Below are 23,059 nucleotides of genomic sequence, written 5' to 3' on the forward strand. Positions count from 1 at the left end.
CAATGCATGTTATAATTTATAATTTGTGCTTAGATTGATTGTAAATTACAGTTCTTCAGCTTTTACAATTTTGATATTACAAAAATTACGGCCGTAATGAATTTTTAGTTTCACTCGTGTACCTAAAGTAATTAAATTAATGGGACATTTGGCATATTCTATAGACGCGTATGTAAAATAAAAATACTAACAATTTCAAAATTCGTAATCGTTGTTAAATTATTAAAAATAATTATTCTGAAGTTTTCAATCTAAATACAATATAATATAATTTTAATCTTTTTAAAATATTGTTGTAATGAATATGTTAATATACATCATGCATAAAGTGAGAGAAATTTATAACATATATAGTTAAACAGACACTTGTTTTACTACCCTATCTTATGAGTTATGGTGATTATTGTTAAGATTTAGCATTGATTTGACTTAAATCAGCAATGTATTTCCTACTTCAAATATACTATACCTATGAGTTTGTTCTGACGTGACTATTTTTGTAGATGTAGTGTATAGAAGTTGTTTTTAGGAAATTGATTAATGATCTAAACTTTCTATACAATATTATTGGTTTTTGTCAATGTCTGTATATTTAAGACCACTAACAATAGTATTAAAAACACTTCCAATGACCAAAGAAATTAAATTTATTAAACGTCTGCAACGTATAAATTTTTTTATAGTATAAATGTTGTAATTGTTTTTATTTTTTCATACATAAATTATTCTAATTTTATATACTACAATTTACAATTCATCCAGCGTATGACATAGTGCGAAGGTACTGTAGTACTGATAATATGCATCGATTAATTTTATTTTAAAGTCATTCAAAGTATTTTATTATGATAAGAATGTCTGAAAAACTTTATCTTTTGAATTGTTAAGTTTTAAATACACTCAAGGAAATTCACAGTAGGTATGTGCACACTGCACAGTGGTAGTGGTATTTCATTATTCGAATTTATGTCGAACAATATATACGCTTTAATGTTGTAATGAATTTTATCAGTTTTATAATGTATTCAAATATTTAAAACTTATTGTGTACGGGTACCTATTTAATTCTTTATTTAATCATATTATTAATAATACTAGTATTATTATAATTACCACTGTCATTATTGATTATGCAAACCATGATAGAAAAACATTTTATAAAAATAATTTAAACATTTCAATTTCAAAATATTATACGTTTAGGTGTAACTAACAGTCTTGGATTTTTTTTTAATAAAAATCAGATTTAAAGTTTAACTTACCTAGATAATAATAACTGTGAAAAAGCAACAAAAAAGTTCATTTTTTTAATAGATTTAAATAATATATAATATATATTATGTATAAAATATAATGTGACGTATTGGTTGTATTGAAAATGGATGTGACTTCCATTATTCAACTGCATTAATGTATTTTTTATGATTTATTTACAAATTATTGAAGCTTTGGTTTTTGATTTTTTTTCCAAACGACTTCTTTTTGGAGTAAATAATATTATTCTTAGTCCAATCATAAAATATCACGTAAAAATAATAATTGAAAAAAAAATGTTCTGAAAAGTTGGCCTGGTTTTTTAAGTAAGTCTTAATTTCATTTGAAACTGTCAGGTGCCGAATAGTAAAGTGTTTTCATTTACTTCATTCCTTTCCACAGTATATTTTCTTTCGAAAACTTTGTTTAAATTAATTATCTCTTGCGTACAATTTACAATTTAATCATGTCCTTATAGTATTCTTCGTGAATAGTAGTCAGTAATATATTATTATCATTATTATTATTGTTATTACATAAACCTGAATAATAATGACTGAATAAATAAATAAATTTATATTCTATAATATATATATATATATATATATATATATGATTAAACAAACAAAATTGAAGGAATGAGAGGAGAAGAGGTCAAAAGAGAAGAATTACATCGTATCGAGGAGCGAAGCTTGATTATGATCGTAAAATTGATGAATTCCACCGCGACAGTTTCGCCGACCCTTATAACCGGAAATGGCTCTTGAAAATTATTAACGAGGTTATTTGGACCTCGTATAGCTTTTTGGTTCGCAGATTTTTCCCTTTTTTATTTTATTTGTTGATTTTTTTTCATCTTTTTTTCATAACGACTGCATGCAATAAAATATAAAGGTAAATTATCATTTGAGAATAAAAATAGTGCTATTTGATATTTTTTTTCATTCTAACCGCGATACGTCTTTGTTAAATGTCAATCATTTTTAACCTATTGTAGTGATTTTTTTTTAAAGAATTAATACTGTTAGCTTTCATATTGTTTATTTTTAAAACTTGTAAATTTAACATAGTTTTAATGATTGATAATATTGCTTAGTCAATATTATTATTGTTGTACATATTTAAGCTTATCGTTAACAATTATTATTATTAATATTTTACACCTATATTTTTTTTTTATTCTCTATTATTGGCTTATTTTTATTATTTTTAAAAATCGTTTGTAATTTGATAACACAAAAATACGAAAAATAATATTGCACTTATAGTTATGTAGTTAATTTGCAAAGAGTGTTTTCTTTAGAATTAATTATTACAGCTTTCCCTTTTGTTATTCCACAAGTAATTTAATTGGTATTTTTCTCTTATAAAAGTAAACTTTCATAGTTACATCATAAATAAACGAAGTTCAACTACCCTTTTTTAAAACAATATAGGTAGTGAAATATTTGTTCGTACTTTTTTAAATTAAATAATTCATTTTCATTCATAAATTATATTAATTTTTCTTTATTTATATTATAATGTTAATATTTTTATAATAATTTGAATGGAACTTTAATAGGATATTTTTACTTATATTTGAGTCTGTTTTCATAACTAATGAATTACGTTAATAATGTTCTTACATTTATAGAACCTATAACGTTTATATTTACTTTATAAGCCATATTCTTATGTACTATTTTCTTCTTCTTGTGGGTTTCAGCCTTTAGGACCAGTCCTCTAATAAAATGTGTCGCTATATTTCTCTATCTTCTGCAATTTATCTTCAATATTCGTTTCCACTGCTTCAACATATTTTTGGACACGGTCTTTCCATTGTAAACGTAGTTTACTTAACGGCCTTTTCCTAAATGTGTTTTCTTTAATAATCACTTTAATATGTGAGTCCTTTTTCCTCCAAGCATGATTGGTCCTCATTAGTCTTCTTCTCGTTATTTCAAAACGATAATGTTTGGTCTTTGAAACAAGTTCTTTATTTATTCATTGTGATGTAAACTCCATTCAAAAGTGTGAGAACCTATACATAGTCCATATTATACTTCTCAGAGTCCATGTCTTAGAACTATTTAATGCTAATTGTAGTAACAGAATATTGCGTTTTTTTTTTTGATAAGACTTTTGAGCTAAATATATTTCCTAAACCATAATAACATATATTTACCATCTGTATCTTATTGTCCACTTCATTCTTAATATTATATTGCGTTATTATGAATCCTAAATATTTAAAATGTAACATTCTTTTAAATATATGGTGCTCTACTTTTATAAACTTCCTTTTTTATAAAGGGTATTATAAGATATAGGTATCCTCTGCTTGTTCGTCCAATTATTACATATTCTGTTTTCCCAATATTGATCTTTATACCAAACTTGCCTACTACGCTTATTAATCTTCTACAATGTTGATTCAAAATTAAAAAAATTTAATTCCTAATAGAGCTAAGTCATCAGTATATGTTAGATAGGTATATTACCCAGCGTAAATCAACCAATCAAATTTGTTTCTCTGATTATTTTCTCTAAAATTAAATAAAAGAGAATGAGGAAAATTTCATTATCTTAAGCCATGTGATTACTCAGCTAGTTTTAAGCTGCATTCAATATTTTAATTTTAGTACAAGCATTCTTGAGGCTAGCCTTGATCAATATTATACAATATACTCGTAACTCATAATATAATAAGTATCAAAGTTTGCATTTTTTTATATTAAAATAATAATTATGTAAATTGAGTACCTATCTAATCGTTTGTGATACCTAACTTACGTTTGTGTCTGAATATTATTTATTGTTAAAAATCTATAACAAAAAAATAACAAAAAATATGTTTTAACCATCTAAAAGTATGGGTAAGAATTTCATGATATTTGAAATGGTTATTTATTCTAATTCACATATTTTTCCCTTATATAGCACCTTCGGAAATATTTGAATTTAGGAGGGGGATCACTGATAACTGCCGATTTCCAATGCTGAAACCCTTATTTTTCATTTCAAAACAAAATAACTATCGAAAATATACGATCAACCTATAAAATATAGAGAGGGTGATTTTGTACTGTAAAAAATACCTATACGACTTGAAACGTCAAAAATGTTCATGTAATAAATCTTTTAGTTGTGTTAAATTTAGTTTTTTTTTTTCTATGGATACATTGTTGTTTATATATAAATAGTTATAAATGTTTACTATTTGAATCGTTTTGCCACCATAAACACACTCAAAAATAATATGGAGTATAGTGTCTATGTATCAGTTTTTATATATTATAAAGTAATGAATATTATATTAATTTATAACTAAAGTGAATGCAACACATTTTTATTGTCTCAAAGTTTTGTTCACGATTTAATAAAAACGATACCACAATTTAATTTTCGTATTTTAGATGTTATTATTTTTTATTTACTAAAACCATAGAACTTGTGGTTATTATATTATATCGAGTTTTTTTTAACCTCGATGCACACATACACGTCATATCAATGAACAAGGCGGTAGTGTAGTTAAACATGACCGTTTTATTTGCAAACAGTGCTGTTTGTGTAGAACACAACATGGCCATCTCGTAGACTCTGTGGCCTCTCATATACCCATCGATCTATAAATCTTGACAGCCGTGCGGATAATTAATATGACGGCAGAACCGCACAGAAACAAGGGTTTGGTATGGCACGCGTGTGCATGAGAAACTCTACGGCGGCGTGGGTATATATATACTACGTATATAGTAACCTAGGTACAAGAAAAGTACGTGACGTTACCAGGGACCGGGGAGAAAATCGATGGGTTTCCAATCGCATCCGGCTCCCGCTGTCATTTCCAATTTCCGCCACGGAAATAGTCCAGTGTTCAAAAAAAAAAAAAAAATAATAATAATAATAAAAAATGGAAATCTCCGACCAGGATGAGACCAAAAATGAAAATTAATAACATTAAAATTAATGGCGTGTGCGTTAAATTTAATTTCGTGTTATATGCATAACGGATATTTACAGTATGTATATTGTATATGCATTAGAATAATATATATAACACTATTTAGGTATATTTAAGACGAACAAATGGTCAAATTTCAATATTTATAATAATAAACTATTTATAATCTATGTACAATAATAGCTAAATTTTAGAAAACAAATTGCACACACACCCGTGATATTATTTTACATAATTTTTCATTTTATTATTATATTGTTATACATCATATAAAAGAACATAAAAACTGGTTAAAATAATTATTTTAACTGAGAAATGTTAACAAATATTATTTATATCGAAAAGTATTAAACGTATAGTAATTGTATAACGGGCTAAGTTTTAACCTAAATATCATAATATTTATAAAGTGAACATTATTTTTTATATGTTTCAGGTATGTTCAAAATAAATTTGAAAATTCAATAAATATCTCAACATTACTTTATAATAGGTATGTATTTTATGTTTTGTGTGTAAAAATAATATGAATTTATAATAAATTATTATATTTGCATCATAAAACCATGGTTAACTATATAAATGACGATGAAAGTCACTTCGAAGTTACAAATACTGTATACATGGTATATAGTCGATGTAAATGTAATATAAAAGTTAATAGATAAACTGTTAACAGTTAAATAAAATATAAACCATATAAAAAGTAATTCTGACAATTACCTAGTTAGTCATAAAATAGCAATTTCACAAGTATTCATATAGGTAGTAAATTATACTCTACAGTCTACACTGTGAAAACCTTTATGTTTTTCATTTAAACAGATTTTCAATTCTTGATTAAAAATCAATTAAAAAATAAAAAACCGTTAAGAAATTCTTTTGTTAAATTTTAAATAATATAATATGAAAAACCAGCATCATAACACTGAAAATAACCATTATTTTTTTATGCTTAAAGCTGATTTACATAATAATAAGTTTTTTTATGTACCTAATTATTGTAGAAAAGTAGACGAAAGTACATCCAAGAATTGTATGAATTTATATTATTTTTTTATTCTTCTATCCCCTTGACTTGGAATTTGTCGAAGATACCAGACTAGGATAAAAATAAAAATCAAAAACCTGACCATCAATATTATACGATTCTAGAATAATAAACTCAAATATTATCGATTACTTTGAAACAAACGGCATGCATTTTGATACAGGGGGCGTGAAAACAACCACATGAACTGTCATCCAAAAACTTTGGAATACGCACATCGATTGGACGGGGTTGAGGGTTTCGTAGACTTTGGAAGTCGAGCTTATGGGGTGACAACCCTCTCGGTGTTAGCTCCCCTTTATCTTTGGGCTGCCGGACGGATATCCATCCATCGAAATGATTCCTCGCCTCAGCTCCATCGAAAAGCTTTTTAGAAAGACATTTTGTATGAAACCTCGTCGTCGTTCTTTTCACTGACAGCCACGTGACGAATAAGAAAGAAGTTTTTAGTTGAACAAAACAACAAAAGAAGTATAATATATATAAAAGTGACAATTCTCCTTTGGGGCATAACTGTCTAGGATAGATCTAACGCAAATAAGTTGTTCAAAGAAAACTTATTTTTTTATATTCACACGTCCATTAAACAGTGCGTTACCAGTTATATCTTACTGTCTCAAATGCTCATGTTTATTTCAACACCGCTCAATTTTCTTGGTCGTGTCTATCAAACATAACGTAAATTTGTAAATTGTATAATAAATTACTAAAATGTGCTGTGTAATATATTTCCTTGGTATAATAATATTATTCACATTCCCCGGAATTTATAGTTTTACAAATTATCGGGTTCAAATAATTATTCACATACATTTTGTGTTTATATTCTCAATATGGTACCACTAAACACAAAAAAGCACTGTATTTGTATTTGTAATTGACTAATTGTAAAATAGAAATCCATTCAAGTTAATTAATTCAATCATTTGTATAGCAGGCGAACCGGATAAGTTCATTTAATCTATGGTATAATAACTATGTATATGATTTTAATTCGCTTATATATATATATATATATATAAATATCCGTAATGAAAAATTATTACTCTGAATAATGATCAAAACACAAAATATTAATTAATGACCTTAACGTTGACAGAAACAAGGGAACAATATGCTAATGAGAAAAATGGAAGGAACAGTAGGTACTGACATAAATTATTATAACATAATTAAATCTGAAGCCTTCTTTAAAAAATAAAAATAATCGAACCATAACGTTAAGTACAATTTATTCTCAATTTATTGTAAGAATAAAATAAAATAATTGTTGATATAAAATTGCTGCATTTAACTGGAATGTATTTTATGGTATTATAGTTTTAATTTACTCTTGCAAAGTAAATGTAGTAATTGTACGATTTATATAGTATATTATTGTAACTGTAGACTTTTGGCTATTTTTTATTTTACTGGCACATACTTTCGATAGATACGAGGAATTAAACTTTTAAATCATTTACGAGGCGCCAACAAACCTTGTGCAATCTTGTTTAAACTTCATTAAACACCAAACTTCAGTAGCTGTCTGTCAGCTGTCAAATTTGGAAAAGCGAGTACCCGTTCATGGTCTGGCGCCATCACCTCTTCTCCGTGGTCCACGTCGCTAATGAAACAACCGTCTTCCTTTACGCACTAACTTGTCTGTGATGGCCAAAAATAAATGCGATTCAATTGGTCTCGGCACTATTGTTTCAAAACTGTGGTGGTTGTGATGCTGTATGAGAAACGATTCGGAAGTGAAACAGTTTAAGTCGCATCGTTATTTATTTCTTAATGTACCGTGAAAAAAAAAGGGACAGATTTTACTTGGCCCTTTAGAACGTATGAAATATTAATTTCCCTCTTTTTCGTGGACCGGAAGCACAAGTTTTTCTTGAAAAACTTTCTGTTCTGTCAGTAAGGGTCACCTGTATTAGGGGAAAAGTAATTGCACAATGTTATATACGTCTTCCGGTATTTTCTGCAGTTTATTTTTTATAAAAGATATGGTGTCCGGCTATTATTTTTAAAGTAACAATAATATTAGGAACAATAAAAATATTAATAAATAATTTTAGAGTAAGTTAATCTCTTTTTCTTAATCTGTTTTAAATTAGTTTTGATTTAAATTGAACAATTTATATACACATAATAGTCTACTAAATCTGAAAAAATATAATCAATTTTCTTTATATTACAATAATTTATTTTCATTTATTAAGGAATTAATTTTAAATAAATGTAAAACATTCTACTAGATAATAATATTTAGTTATTGAGGTACCATTTTTTTTTATATAATCAATAAAATATATATATATATATTTTTTGAAACATTATTTAGATTCGTTTTATTGTACTATTGGGGTTGAAATTAAAACAATTTAGTACCAATCGATATTAGTGTAGTTATAGCACTCGAATAATTCCCTATGGTTTGTGTATAAGTAGTGCAATATTTAGTTTTGAAATACTTGTTTATAAACAGTGTATATAAATTATTTTGATTGATTATATTTAATGAATATAATAAAATTGCATTATATAAAATATATTTTATAACGTATTTTTAATATAATATTTTTGTTTGGCATACACTGTATGATTTAAATAAAAATCACTATTAACAAATTAAGGATAATAATAAAAATCAATATGTGTTATATTTTTTTTAAATAATTATTATAATCGCTCATCTCAATAATAATTTATTTTTAAGATTTCCATATACCAGTAAATTATATCCAAAATACTTAAAAAACATAGAGGTATAAACTATTTCTTAAAAGGCGGGCTTGATACAGCTTTCTTCAACTCGACACTGAGTATAGTTGAGTATATACTATTATCATAATATATACATTTGAAACCAATGATAAAACGAATCTGAGCAAAATTATGTTAAGACCATACTAGCTAAGATATCTTAAACTATTTTTTTGCTGCTGTAGATAGATTTTCATCTGATTTTCATTACACTAAAAGAGAATACCGAGAAAATTTAGAAGTAAAAATTATTCAGTGTCCGTATAGAAAAAAATATCTTTAACAAACTTAAATAATTCTTTGTTTAACTCATCCTAAAAGGAAAAACATTTTTGTTAATGTATTTTTTATAAAGTTAACTAATTCAAAATTATTATTATTATCAATTTAATATGAATACTTTAAAAATTATGCGGTATGTTTAATGCTATTACGGGTTTAATTATTTAATTTAACTTATGTATAAATGTAATAAGTAGAAAAATGTTTAAAATTAAAAAAACTCCTCTTTCACGATAAAACATATTTTTGATAATTTTTTTTTAAATCTAGAAAAAGCTGCAAGTTATTTTATGGGTTTTTGCTTTTAACACAATGGTCGTTTTTATATTAATAATAAATTCAAGAATGTTCACTGTACTTGGCTGCAATAACTAGGAGTAGCATTTGGACCTTGTCCGAAGAACAAAATAAACAATTTCATTTCTCAAAGACTTAATTAAAAACCACCGCATTCCATTTTAGCAGATATAATATGTGCTTTGTATAATTTTCAGTTAAAACTTATAATAGTCAAAATAATAAACTGTTTATTAACGCTTAATATTAAATAGTCATTTAAAACATTTTTTTTTTAAATATAAATACAGTGAATATTAATTTTTTCTAAGCAATCTATTTAATTTGATTTATTTTATTTTACTGAATATATGCAATAGGTACAATACATAATATATATATATTATAAAAACTTAAATTCAGTCCACGTTGTTAAAATATAATAAAAATTAACATTTCTAGAATCTAAAAAATAATTTTTAAATATAACTACGAGTAGATTTAATATTACATTATTTACATTATTACATTATTATTTTATTCTTATTATTATCCAAAGATTAATTTTATTAATATGTATACATTAAACTTGCAAGGTATTCAAATTTAATTAATTTATTAACATTAGTTATTGCATTATACAAACAATTAAAATCATAATTCGTATCTATTAATTAAAGGTAGGTACTCAAGACCACAATTATTTGTGTTGACATCATTATTAAATTAACAAAATATCATACTTTCGTTTATATATATATTAAAAAAACAATTCTTTTTTAACATCTAAACCGTAAACGACGTAGTTTTAATAATTGAGTCTTACGTGAGCCCTCTTTGAAACATCGTGCGGAAAACAGTCTAAATTATGAACCACTTAGCAATTTGGTGCGGCCGAATTGGGGGGAAACCTGGCGAATTGCCAGACATTAGTCACACAGTTGCCAGTCGTGCCGGTTAAGGGGTAGAAAAGAGCACACTCAACGCGGAGACGTCGATGACGATTGGCGACTGTGAGCTTTGAACCTTCCATTAATTAAAGACCACTACAGGGTGTGTGTACTCCGAAGGATTTCTCCAACCCCTCCTCGAAGGCGCCTAGTCCATTAACGATAGGTTTTCGGTGGGCTGACACCGTGGTTATTATTATTGTGCAGGTTTTACTTTACCCTGTCCTCGCCGCGATGCTGAGTTGTGGCGCGGTGCGGTGTCGTTTCGCGAGAAATGGAATTAAATTCTATTCCCTGCCCCACCTCAAATGTTACCTAAAAGAAAAAAAAACAAGGAAATATAATGAAAAATATACAGGACCCTTTTTCAGTTGATGATTTTTTCCTCCACGCGTAGAGCTTATATAATCCTCTTTTGTAATAAAACGTATTTTCTGCATATTAATTCCAAACCATTAACGCGGTTTATAGCGTGTATGCAAAACCGTATTCCCGTTCACTACAGTTGTTTGAAATAGTGCTTTATTTTTATTACTTTTTTTCCGCTTGTATCGATCCGAAACGTTAGAGATGACCAGAATAAACACTACGTATGAATAAAATGTAAATGAACCAACAAGTGCGCTATTAGATTTGATTTCTTCGGTAGACTCGTTTGTTCACAAAAAAAAAAAAAAAAAAAAATAAGAAGAAGAAAAGTCTATTATTAATTGAAAAACGTCGAATTTTTGATTATCATAACAATATCGTCATTTTAAAATTAATATTTTTTTTATTTAACGGAAACGTGAAGTTATATTAAAACACGACTTGATTTTAAACTAGGTTAGTATAACATAATATAATATAGGTATCTACATTTTATTTTAAACATATTGATGATAAAAAACAATTACACAAACATTAAATAATATATTATTTATATTAGATTTCAGTGCGTAGATATAGCTTGCTTATTATTCTCTATATATTGTTGTCGTTTGGAGGGTATTTTGATAAAATACTCTTCAGAATTTCAATTAACACTCGCGTTTCCACGGCGGCTGTGGTACAGTCATTCAACACACCCCCCCCCTTTCATGCCAGGGGTTCTCTCTCATACTTGTTCTCTCTTTTTTTTTCGCTGCGTCTCTATAAAACTTTATTGTGCTCCGGCTAATTGACATGAGATTTTTGTTACGCCTTGTCGAACGCAAACACCACCACTGATGCCACAGCCCCCGCCGGGGCGGAGATGGAGCTATTTACTATATACATACACGTTCGTCTATATCCTCGTTTGCCTCCGCTCACGTCTTGTTTGCGTGTGTCTCCGCACGCGCGAGATTCCTGCAGGACAATCGCCGCCAAGCCGGGAGAAAAAGCGAAACAGGGTTAGAGCAGGGTGTGGTATATGGCGACCGTACGCACGGGCCTTAATTAATAACGACTAAACACATACGTGTGTACATATATATAAAATACACAATGCGTAAACATCACCGAACGTCCGCTCGCCACTTCTTTGGCAAATGAAAAAAAAGACGGGAGGGGTGGCTGCAACGTAAAGAGAAAACAATATCGCCCTTCTGCACTGGGAATCGATGGATTCCAATGGAACAACCGTGTAATTCAGTGAAAGGGTCGTCGCAGAGAATTTACATTGTATACTCTCACTCTTTTTTTTTTTTTATTTTTTTTTTTTACATGACTATTTATTTTTTATGCAGATTGGAAACACCGTCGCTATATGTATTTATGTATATTAAAATAATGTTCGACGAAAATATTTTTAATCTATGCGCGTGCACACTAGCACACACGCGTGTCGTGCACATAATATATACACACGACCATACACTCAGTATTCAGAAAAAGTCATTATTTCACGACCGTTGCCAAACCCTCTGATCCGAAATCATTATTATATTATAGACTTTGTCGTTCTTGATTGATTGTCTGTCAACATTAAAAAAAAACATGTTTTAATTATTAGACGCTGTTTCGGTAGCAAATTAGATATTTATCGACTATTCCTAAAGGCTTTATTGCGTAATGTTTAAAAGCATTTTATTGCTACAAAATCATAAGTCTATTGTACTGTTAATTTAGATTCTGGGTGGAACGATGAATATTGATTTTACAATATTGTATATGTTTTTCCGTGAATCATATAACCTCTGTGGCAATAAAAATGCTTCAATTTTCAACTTAAGAGATGGTTTCTAGTAGAAATATAGTTGGTACATTGAGGGATCAAAGTAATATTTACTATTTTTAAAAACGACAGAAAAAAAATTAAAGGAAAATGAACATTGTTACGTAAAACTAAAATACATGAAAAAATCTATTTTTTTCTGGTGTAACTCAACGAATTCAAAAAATACTTGACATTTTTACCAAATATTTATATTTATATTTTGTGTAGGTACATAAAACATATTTTGACTTTTTTTAAACATTATTTATAGAAATTCTTAGTTTCAGTTTCAATTTTTTTCTGTTTAATTTAAGTTAATTTGAAAATACAATACGTGATTGATCATAAACAGTTTTTTTTTTTTTTTGCTATTTAATGATTAAATTTTGACAAAGTTCACAAAATTATGAAAATATACAAACGGCCAAGAAATCTAAAATTTATATAAATATTATAAATACATTTTTTTTGTAGATATTTCAAGTTTAAATTTGAACAAAATTAGTTAGTTCTTAAACGAAGAATAACGGTTTTAGTTATTTCGTTATAATATAAATATATTATTCGTTGGTGCTTGACAATTTTAAAGTATATAATTATGTTTTATTATCTAAACTATACATTTTTAATTTAAATGCCATGTTTTCCGAATAAAATAATCCAATTTACCGTATAATTAATACCTAGTGCCTACTATCTAGTAAAATAATTTTATATAGTATAAATATTTTTATAAAATATAGGCTGACCGTCTTTCCTTAGAATCGGTTTTCTTATATACAATGATGTATCGTTGACTTCAAAGTTTACACATACACATTATAGTGATTTACTTAATTATAAGGTACACTTTGAAATATCTATTGCCGATTATTTATTTATTTAATTTTTTACAATATGATCATCAATTGTATAATTGTATCACAATGAATCACAATAGACTTTTGATGTCAATGTATCTTTGCTAGCTAGGGTTATAATATTGCGAAATATCACAGATAATACCAAATCATTGAATTACAACCATTTTACCCAGTCGTTAATGCTTTTATTTACAATTTTTTGTCGTATCACATTACTGAATGCGTGTCGACACTGAGATAAAGAAATCCCGTAAAACATACTTATACTTACTGACTTACGTGTAAGTATATGATATTATAGAAATCAACTATAAATCGTTATATATACGTTAAAATATAAATTCACTTTATAATACGAACCACTTTACAGTCTTTTGATTTGTTTTTAATTTAAAAAAATGGTTTTTTTTTTATATTCTACACTAATACAATCTATAACCTGTTTAATAATTGTATAACAGATATATTTGATAACTTACATTAAGATGCAAATAACACGTCGAGGAAAACCTCTTAATCAATAGGTTTCTCTATACACGCTATTTATTATTGTAGTTAGGTAAATATAAACAAATAATATTTTCGTATAAAAATATTGTTTATTATTGTGGTAAATTTGTTTAATAATATGATCAGGCTGAAAAGGAAATAGTGTAGGGATCATCTAACTTAATCCTAATAAGTTATAAGTTATCACATAATAAATAAGCTAAGTGCTACTGATGGGTGGCTTCTTATTCACGTAACCCTATAATGTTTTGTTACCCTAATCTCACATATACTTATTATGCTTAATTGTATAGATTGCATATTTCTTGTAAAAAAAAATAATATGATTGATTTTGAAACTAATATTTATTAATCTCGCTATAAAAATGAAGATACCTACGCTGATAAATATATGTATATATAAAGTATAAAAATAAGTAGTATATAAAGTTTATTTAGGCTTCAAAAATAATTATCAAAAATATAATTATAAATAATTATTAAATTCACTGTAGTATCTGATTGTGAAATGTCCATTGTGTAATGAACTTATGTTCGGGAAAGACCGACAAATCAAATTATAATAACGTAACCGAGTTACCTGGCGTGGTATTTTCTTTTGGTCACAGTGTCCAATTCTGTTATTACTTGTATCGAATTACGCGTACGACCCAGTAGTGATGGCATAAACCACTTTTGGGATGCTTTTCGTTTTCAAAAAGTAGAGAGAAAATGGAAAATGACCGGCTGCCTTTTATTAGGTCTTTCTGACGAAAAGGTCACAAAAGTACACGAAACGCCTACGGGACCAAAAGAGAAAAGGATTCCCACCTCTTTTATTGACGATACGCGTATTATGCTAACCCTAAGGTTTTTTATTTTCAAATATTCACTACGAAGCGTGCAGCGTATGGGGAATACTGTGTCGGCAAAGGATTCTCAAAGGTCACTGTCATCTTTAGGACTTAGGATATTTTTTGCTGTTATTATTTTAATTTTTGTTTTTCAATTTAATAAAAACTTCACAAATGTGTTTTGTAGTGAACATAAAAATAAGATTTTTACAAAAAGAATTGTTAAGATATATATTTTCACTAAAATGTATAAAATTATTTGATTATAAATGAACAAAAAATACTACTTTACCAAAACATTAAATATACTGAATTAATATTCACAATACACATGCAAAGAAGCGAAATTTGAAATGTGTATTTATTAAATTATTGGTTTTTATTTTTAAACTTTTCATGGTTTTTGATATTATATATTATAAGTATTTTTCAAAATACAAAAAATATGTAGTTTTATAGTATTTATATTTGTTTTTCTATAGGCACCTAAGTAAAAAATGTATTTTATCTTAACTAACTATTTGATGCATTACCGTACACATGTTTTCTTGTAGACATCTTTTTTCTTTGCTGTAGATGTAACATGTATTTATCATGAAATTAACTATTTCCACTGTTTTTTTTTTATATACTTTTAGTATAATTATATTCAAGTCATTGATAGGATACAATATGTATTTTTATATTTTTAAAATTTAAGAAATGGGACTTCATAATAATTTAAAATGAATTTATTTTTCTATAATAGATATATATTTTAAAGTGGTTATCTTTATCAATCTGCCTATATCAAATTGTGTAATAAATAAAAAATACTATTGTATTATGTCAACTGCAATATGCGCCAAGTACAAATATTTCGTCATATTATATATATTCTTTATTCAACGTTGACATAATCGCATTAGTTTGTGCTTATTTGTTTAGTTGACTTTAATAAAAATAAAATATGTAGACAAAACGCATAAAAATAACAGTAAATCGTTAACTAACTAAAAAATATGTTAGAATATTTGAATATACCTATTTTTAGTTGTTGTTTTTTTATCTTATAATTATAAAATGGATGACCAAAGTAATTCAAAATTTTTAAAGACATAATACTAGTTTTTTTTATAAATAACAAAATGCCTCTGACTTTCGTACTACTTTTCTGATATGTATTAAACGTCGTATTCGTATATACTTCTATATTTTTTTTTATACCTCAACTAGTTTATTTTACTTTTGTTGTGGGCACAATCTTGTTATGGTAGAACTGTAAAAGTCAAGTGCAGCTGCGGGCAATTGTAAATCGAGTTCTGACTAGGGTGGAAAACAGTAAATTGCGGCCAAGTCTTTATCTATACCAAATAAGATAAAATAAAAGTTTTTAGCTCAAGAGGGCTAAAAATATTTATATATCATTTAAACAGTAGTTAAATACATATATTATATTTGATTAGATATTTTATGTTAAATTTAAGTAAATGCTAAATTTTTTTTCAATTTTATTTTTATTTTTAGTTTTGCTCAATATTTTCAAAAGAACAAAATTGTTTGTATACCATTTTTTCAAATTACCTAATACTAGCTATACCTAAAAATGCTATCAAATTCAAAATATTTAAAAATTAAATAATAGAAAGTTATACATTTTTATTAGTTATCTTTAGAAATCGATTTTTAACGGGATGTATAACAAGTTAAAATCCAACATATTTGCATTTAGGTCATATTATACATGTGTTTATTTCATCGAAATGTTCTCAAAACTAAATTACTATGTAAGAATCATTAAATTATATATTCTGACTTCAATAATTAATCATAATACTTACAATAGTCAATTTTATTATTCATGGTCTACACTCTCCAAAAGTTTTACTAAACTTAAAACTAAATAGGTTTCTGCTGAATGAAGTTTCAAGAATGAAAACCGGGATAAAACTTTTAATATAAACAAAAGTCTATCAATAGAACTTACATTATATACACGATGTATATTATGTTTTAAGAGTAGAACAAAATTACAGATAACCTTTTGAAACGTTGCCAAACGGTTTAACCTAAAAAAATATAATTATGTTAAGATTTAAGTAATTTACTATTAAGACTTAAAATATAATTTATTAATTGATTTTACACAAAATCGTTTATTTATAGTAATCTTATATTTAATTTTAATATTACATTATTTATATCTACTACATATTTTTGACAATTCGAAATTTCCAAAATAAACTAAAAAGTATTGAACATAGTGAAGTTAAAATGATTAAACAAATATTAATAAACCTTAATTATTATAACAAGTATATAATAATATATTATAATATACTAATATAATTATATTTATACTTTTGTTGTTGATCACATGGACTTATTGAGTTGTTTTCTGTTGACAATTCACCTAGTCATGAATAATGCATTGTATGTCTTCTAGGCGGCGTGTATACATTAAAATAGTAATATGTGCTATATGATATATACTCATGTTATAGGCTTAAATTTGCCTATATGAATAAATATACATGAATATCATGTGCCTACCTCAAATACCAATGGGGTATAAAATATTCAGTTTTCACCATCGATGTCCCTCCAATAGCCGAACGACTTTTGAAGCTTGCGAAACTAAACAATAAGTATGTTGTGCAAAAATCATATAAATCAAAGTACTTACGGTTATTTTAATTTATTTTTTTTTATGTTTTGGCTTTTACTGTGGTGACACACGCAAAGGTCGTTGCGGTGGTAGCTGTGTAGAGGTGCGGTGGCGGCGTCGTCGTCGTTGTTGTCGATGGTAAAGCGGTAATTTGTGGGTTTCGCCCCGCTGTTAACTTATGCCGAGTGGCAGAAATTAATAAATACTACACACTCGGTCTCTCGGCGGGAATTCAATTTTCCCGACTTCCGGGCAATAAACCATCCCGGGGAAAGACGCGCGGCGCGAAACCTCCCGCTGCATATCCCGTCGTCGACAAACGAATGAGAAGGCGGGTGAAAAAAAAATAACACTATATCTACACTTGAAGAAAGCTCTCTCCAGTAGGATTCTCATTCGTTCTCGCTCTAACCTCCTGCCCGAACGTAAATAAAAACGGCATCGGTCGCTGCTACCAGGCTGGAGGGTAGGACAATTGTCGGTTTTTACAGTAAAAGAAGGCGGCAATGGTAGTAGTTAGTATATAGTACACACTCGCACACTCATATATCTATATATATAAATAGTGTGTTATAGCAAGCCACATAAATCAAGGCTCTTGCACATCCAACATCTGTATTTACCCCGGTATACTACCCTTCACCGCCACCACTACCGCGCTTGGTCCTTCAACAATCTGGCGCGGCTTTATAAATCATTCCGATTCGGCAGCCGTCGCCGCCGCCTTTCGATGTCCTCTATTTATCCCTCTGCGCGGCACCACCAGACGACGATATAATATAGAAATCATTCATATCATATTATTGTATACACCAACACCCTGTACAATATTCGTATACATGTATATCTGTATATACCAGCACCAGGCACTAGTCAAGTAAAAGCAATCATCCACATGCTCTGATGGGCGCTCTATCGCCCTAATTAGCGAACCGATTTGTACTTGTCCCATTATATAATATATATTGTATTAAGCCCGTCGCATTCGTTTTTACTTGTCGACTACTATATAATATTAATATATATATATATATATATACGGGTTTCAAACACACATGTTTACGCTTGATTTTTTCCAACGATCCATTTTTTCGGATTGTCAATTTTCTCCTCCCCTAATTTGTTTTGTTTTTTCCCCATAATTATTTAAACATATCCATTTATCAAATAATATTAAGTATGAATATAATTTAATGTATACGATATTATAATGGAGTATATAATAGGTACATTTTCATCGTTCGACAGGGGTACTTAAAATTTACGATTCCTTCGGCAATATGCATTAATTAAATCCAACATAGTTTTAAAATAATTATACATTATACTGTATACACTTAACCAATACTCCTGTTTTTAATGTTTTTATAGCTTCTATTTTTTTTTTTTTTTTTTAATGAACAGTTAAAATGGTTTAAAAATAAATTATTTTATAAATATTGTAACTCGTGTGTGTGTATGACGTATTAAATTATTATCGAGTTACTATAATTATTATAACTTTTAAAAATGTATTTCATTAAATGGTAATATTTTTGAAACAAGGTTATTACATTTTTATTAACAATCTTGAGTGTACTATATTATTATAATCGAACTCATTTTATTCGTTTATTATTAAATATTTACCTATTATTTACACTTTTTTAAAGTAATTTATCATATTATATACCATAAATATAAGGAAAAACAATATTTTGGTATATTAAATATATTATCACTTATCACTAATCAATCATTAACAAATGAAATTAAACCTAATATTTATTTTAAAAAAAATATTAAAATAATTAAGCGATCTATTGAATTATTTATAGTTATATAAGTTTATGATAAATTAATAAAATTAAAATTTATCACATTATTTCTAAGAAAGTTTATTTAACTAACCTAACAAGTTAGATCATACGCATAGAATTGAAGGAAACATTTTTTAATTTAAATTGATAGCCTAGCGCATAAAAATGATTGAAAGTAGTTTCTATTTTCCTTTGAAAACAGATTCATGTCAGTGTCAAATAAAAAAAAATCATCATAATTATTATATCGCCTAATCGTTATTAATGTTTTATTCTATAGGTATACATTAAATTATTATTATTTGTATATTGTATTGTATTATTGTAAGATTACACGATCTATATGGTTTATATAATCCGAGTTAGTTCATAATATGCAATTTTAACAAATGCTGTGAAGTATTGAATTTAAATCGTTTGTGGTATAAATCAGTGGTGAACTTATAGAGAGCCTCTGGCACTGATATATATGATTTTTATTATATATTATATTACTTATATACACTATTATTATATAGGGTTATTTATATACTTATTACAAATGTATTGTTTTAATATCGTCTGGTGTAACGATAATTCCCAGTAATCGGCTATATTGCGATAATACATTTATTTGTTTACCATTACTTTTTTTCTAAAGGGAACGATACAATACTGTTTTTGTTATTTTATTAAAATATATAAATACTTATCTGACCACTGAAAATTGACACTAACATTGCAATAGGACAAAAATAGAATCTAATACAAAAAAAATCATAAGTGAGTTGTTAAGTATAAAATACTCATCATACATATAAAAATACAGTCAATATTTGTTTTTAATAAAATTAAAATAATATCTTTGAAATGCATATTACTTAGAAGAACTTTTCCAGAAAAATGTTAAAAATCTACCACTTGTATGAATATATTTCGAATTTAACATTTTAATAATTACGCATATTATAAGATATGTAGTGCTTTCTTTATTCGTATGTGTAGTGTATAGGTGGTTTTCGAAAATATAATATTAGTATATGACGGCGTTTTTAAGCTAATTGGATACAAATACATAAATAATATCTGGTATAAAAACATTTATTTATAAACGGGATTCTTATCTATATTCATTGGATCAAATAAGCGGAAAGTGGAGGAATAAATTTGAATGCAGTAATAATAAATATTTAATATTGTCGCTTAAGAGCGTCCACGTCAATCAATCTGAATTTCAATTCACTTTTGATACACATCACCGACCGATATAAAATGTGCAATGTGCGCGCAGTCCATTATCATGTATAGAGACGTTTTATTTATTATTATTATTTTTTTTTCATCCATTCAAATTCCTCGTCGCCCCATCGTGAGAGGTGTTTCATTCACACCAAAGCTATTTATCTGCTCTTTCGGATTGCCAGCCACCGTTTTTAAATGCACAGCCGACAGGCGACCGTGTATATTTATTATTTCGTTACGTTTTCATCTTGTTTATATGCAAATCGGCCACAACCCGCAACAGCAACCCCGTGCGAGCAAGTCAATCCCACCACTCACCCTTCCCCCACCACTACACCACGCCGACTCTTGACACAATCGTATTATCTCGTTTCTCAGCCTACTTTATGTGTTTTCGTAAACATTCGTTCTCTGACGAAATATATATACAATAATATATTATATTATATTGTAATACCTATCCACAGGTTTTTTATTATTATTATTATTACTATCCCGGTTTACTTATTTTATTTCACAGGAAATAATAATTGAATTTCTCGCCCTATTCGTTTGGCGTTCCAACCCTCTCTTCTGCTGGTCTCGTCCATCACGCGTTTAAATTATAATTATTGTTGTAGGTATTATATCCGTATCGCACGCGACGACGTCTGTTGCAAAAATATATAGGCACCCCATATACTTATACTGTTGTATAATACATTTAATATAGTATACGATATAATCATCTTTTCTTCGCACAAGTTGCAATATTATTATTTCAAAACCATTTTGTAGCTGAGATTTAACTTTTATTTTCTTGCATTTAATATATATATATATATATATATATATATATATATATATATATATATACGTAGACTGCAGGCCTTTAATTGTAAGACCGGCCAATAAACTTTTTGTTAAATAAATTTGTATATTAGAAATTTTATCTCATAGCCATAATTTTTTATGCACTAAACTCCATAGTCCATTAAAAGAAATACCTCAGGCTATAGTTTAGCTTTTTGTACGTAAAACTGTAAAAGCTTAATGTTGTTTTACTTTTATTAACTAGTATGTTTTTTATACTCTCCAGAGACCAAATGTATAAATGTAGCGCATGAATAAAAGAGAATAAAAAATTATTTGGTTGGATATTGGACTACTTAGGTACCTACTTCCGAGTTTTCTTTAAATACTTTCTCTATAAAACTTTAAAACTATCGCAGTATCAAGCATTTCCGATAGCCAATCTATTCTTTAACTTTATATACTAAGTTTTATGAATTATATTAAACTTTATAACTTTTCGAAAACCATCAATACACAATAGTCAAATATTGCTACAATATGACTGAAATGTATTGTCATTGTTCATTTTTATACTACATTGAGGTTAAACTTAGTATATTTTTCTCCGGACAAATTGTTATATTCAAAGTTAAATTGTTTGTAGTATAAAGTTAATTCATTAAATGGTTTAAATTCAAAAACCTTATATGCTTATTCAATTTTATATATTGGGTACTTATATGTATTTAAATGATAACACTTTTAATTAATGATCCTTTATATAAATATGTTATCATACATGAACTAATTAAGTGGGCCTAATTAATAATAAATTATGTTTAGTAATATTTTAAATCAATAGCTTGCTTTTATTATTAATAAGATTATTAGTATTTACATTAAACATTATAACATATACTACAATGTAGAAAATCATCAGTAGTCATAATACCCAATTATCAAGTATTAAATTATAAATTACACAATACACGCATGTATTAATGTATTATAATAATATGATCACTATTCACTTGTTAAAAGGTTCACATAATAAAGGTGTACACTGTAATATATGAAATAGCTTCATGTTATAAATTACTTATAGTTAATTTATTTTTTCTTTTCACGAGTAACGAAAAATCACCCGATGACATAGAAATGTAAAATATATGCTACGAGAGTAAAATATGAAGAAAAAAATGACTGCCGCCCTGGGCACGGAGATTTCTTTTCTTTGGTCCTCCCATCATGAATATATACAAAATCACTGATACGACGTCGAGGAAAAAATAAGTTATTAGTTTTTCGGTTGATGTTAATACGCTGTTATTAAAAAGTAATGAAATCTGTAAAAACGGATAGTTTCTTTGAACCTATATATAATTCAGAAAAATGTAATGAAAAAAAACATGATAAATTATTGTATCATCGTTATAATAAGGTTCCTTTATACATTCTTTAAATTGATCCCCATGTCCCTGCGTCGTTTAATAATGCAACGCTTTTCCATTTTTTCTGTTTATTACTATTTTTTTTTCTCATATATGCACGAATTTTGACGTTGGTCAAATTTATATCCAGAAACGATACGGCGTCTAACCGAATTCTAGGTAAATTGCTCATTTAATATAGTCTACCCTGAGATTATTACGAGAAACAGTATAATAGTATGTATATATAGAACAGAAAGTGAGATAACATTATAATGTACCTATAGTTTTCT

General features: G+C 27.4%; 1 protein-coding gene across 4 annotated transcripts in view; it reads left to right on the forward strand.

Moving 5' to 3' along the window:
- LOC132922224 (kinesin-like protein CG14535) overlaps positions 1–23,059 on the forward strand; it is a 166,071-nt gene that overhangs the window by 97,310 nt on the left and 45,702 nt on the right. The window lies entirely within an intron of this gene.

This window comes from Rhopalosiphum padi, chromosome 1 (assembly GCF_020882245.1).
Source record: "Rhopalosiphum padi isolate XX-2018 chromosome 1, ASM2088224v1, whole genome shotgun sequence".
Classification (NCBI taxonomy): domain Eukaryota; kingdom Metazoa; phylum Arthropoda; class Insecta; order Hemiptera; family Aphididae; genus Rhopalosiphum; species Rhopalosiphum padi.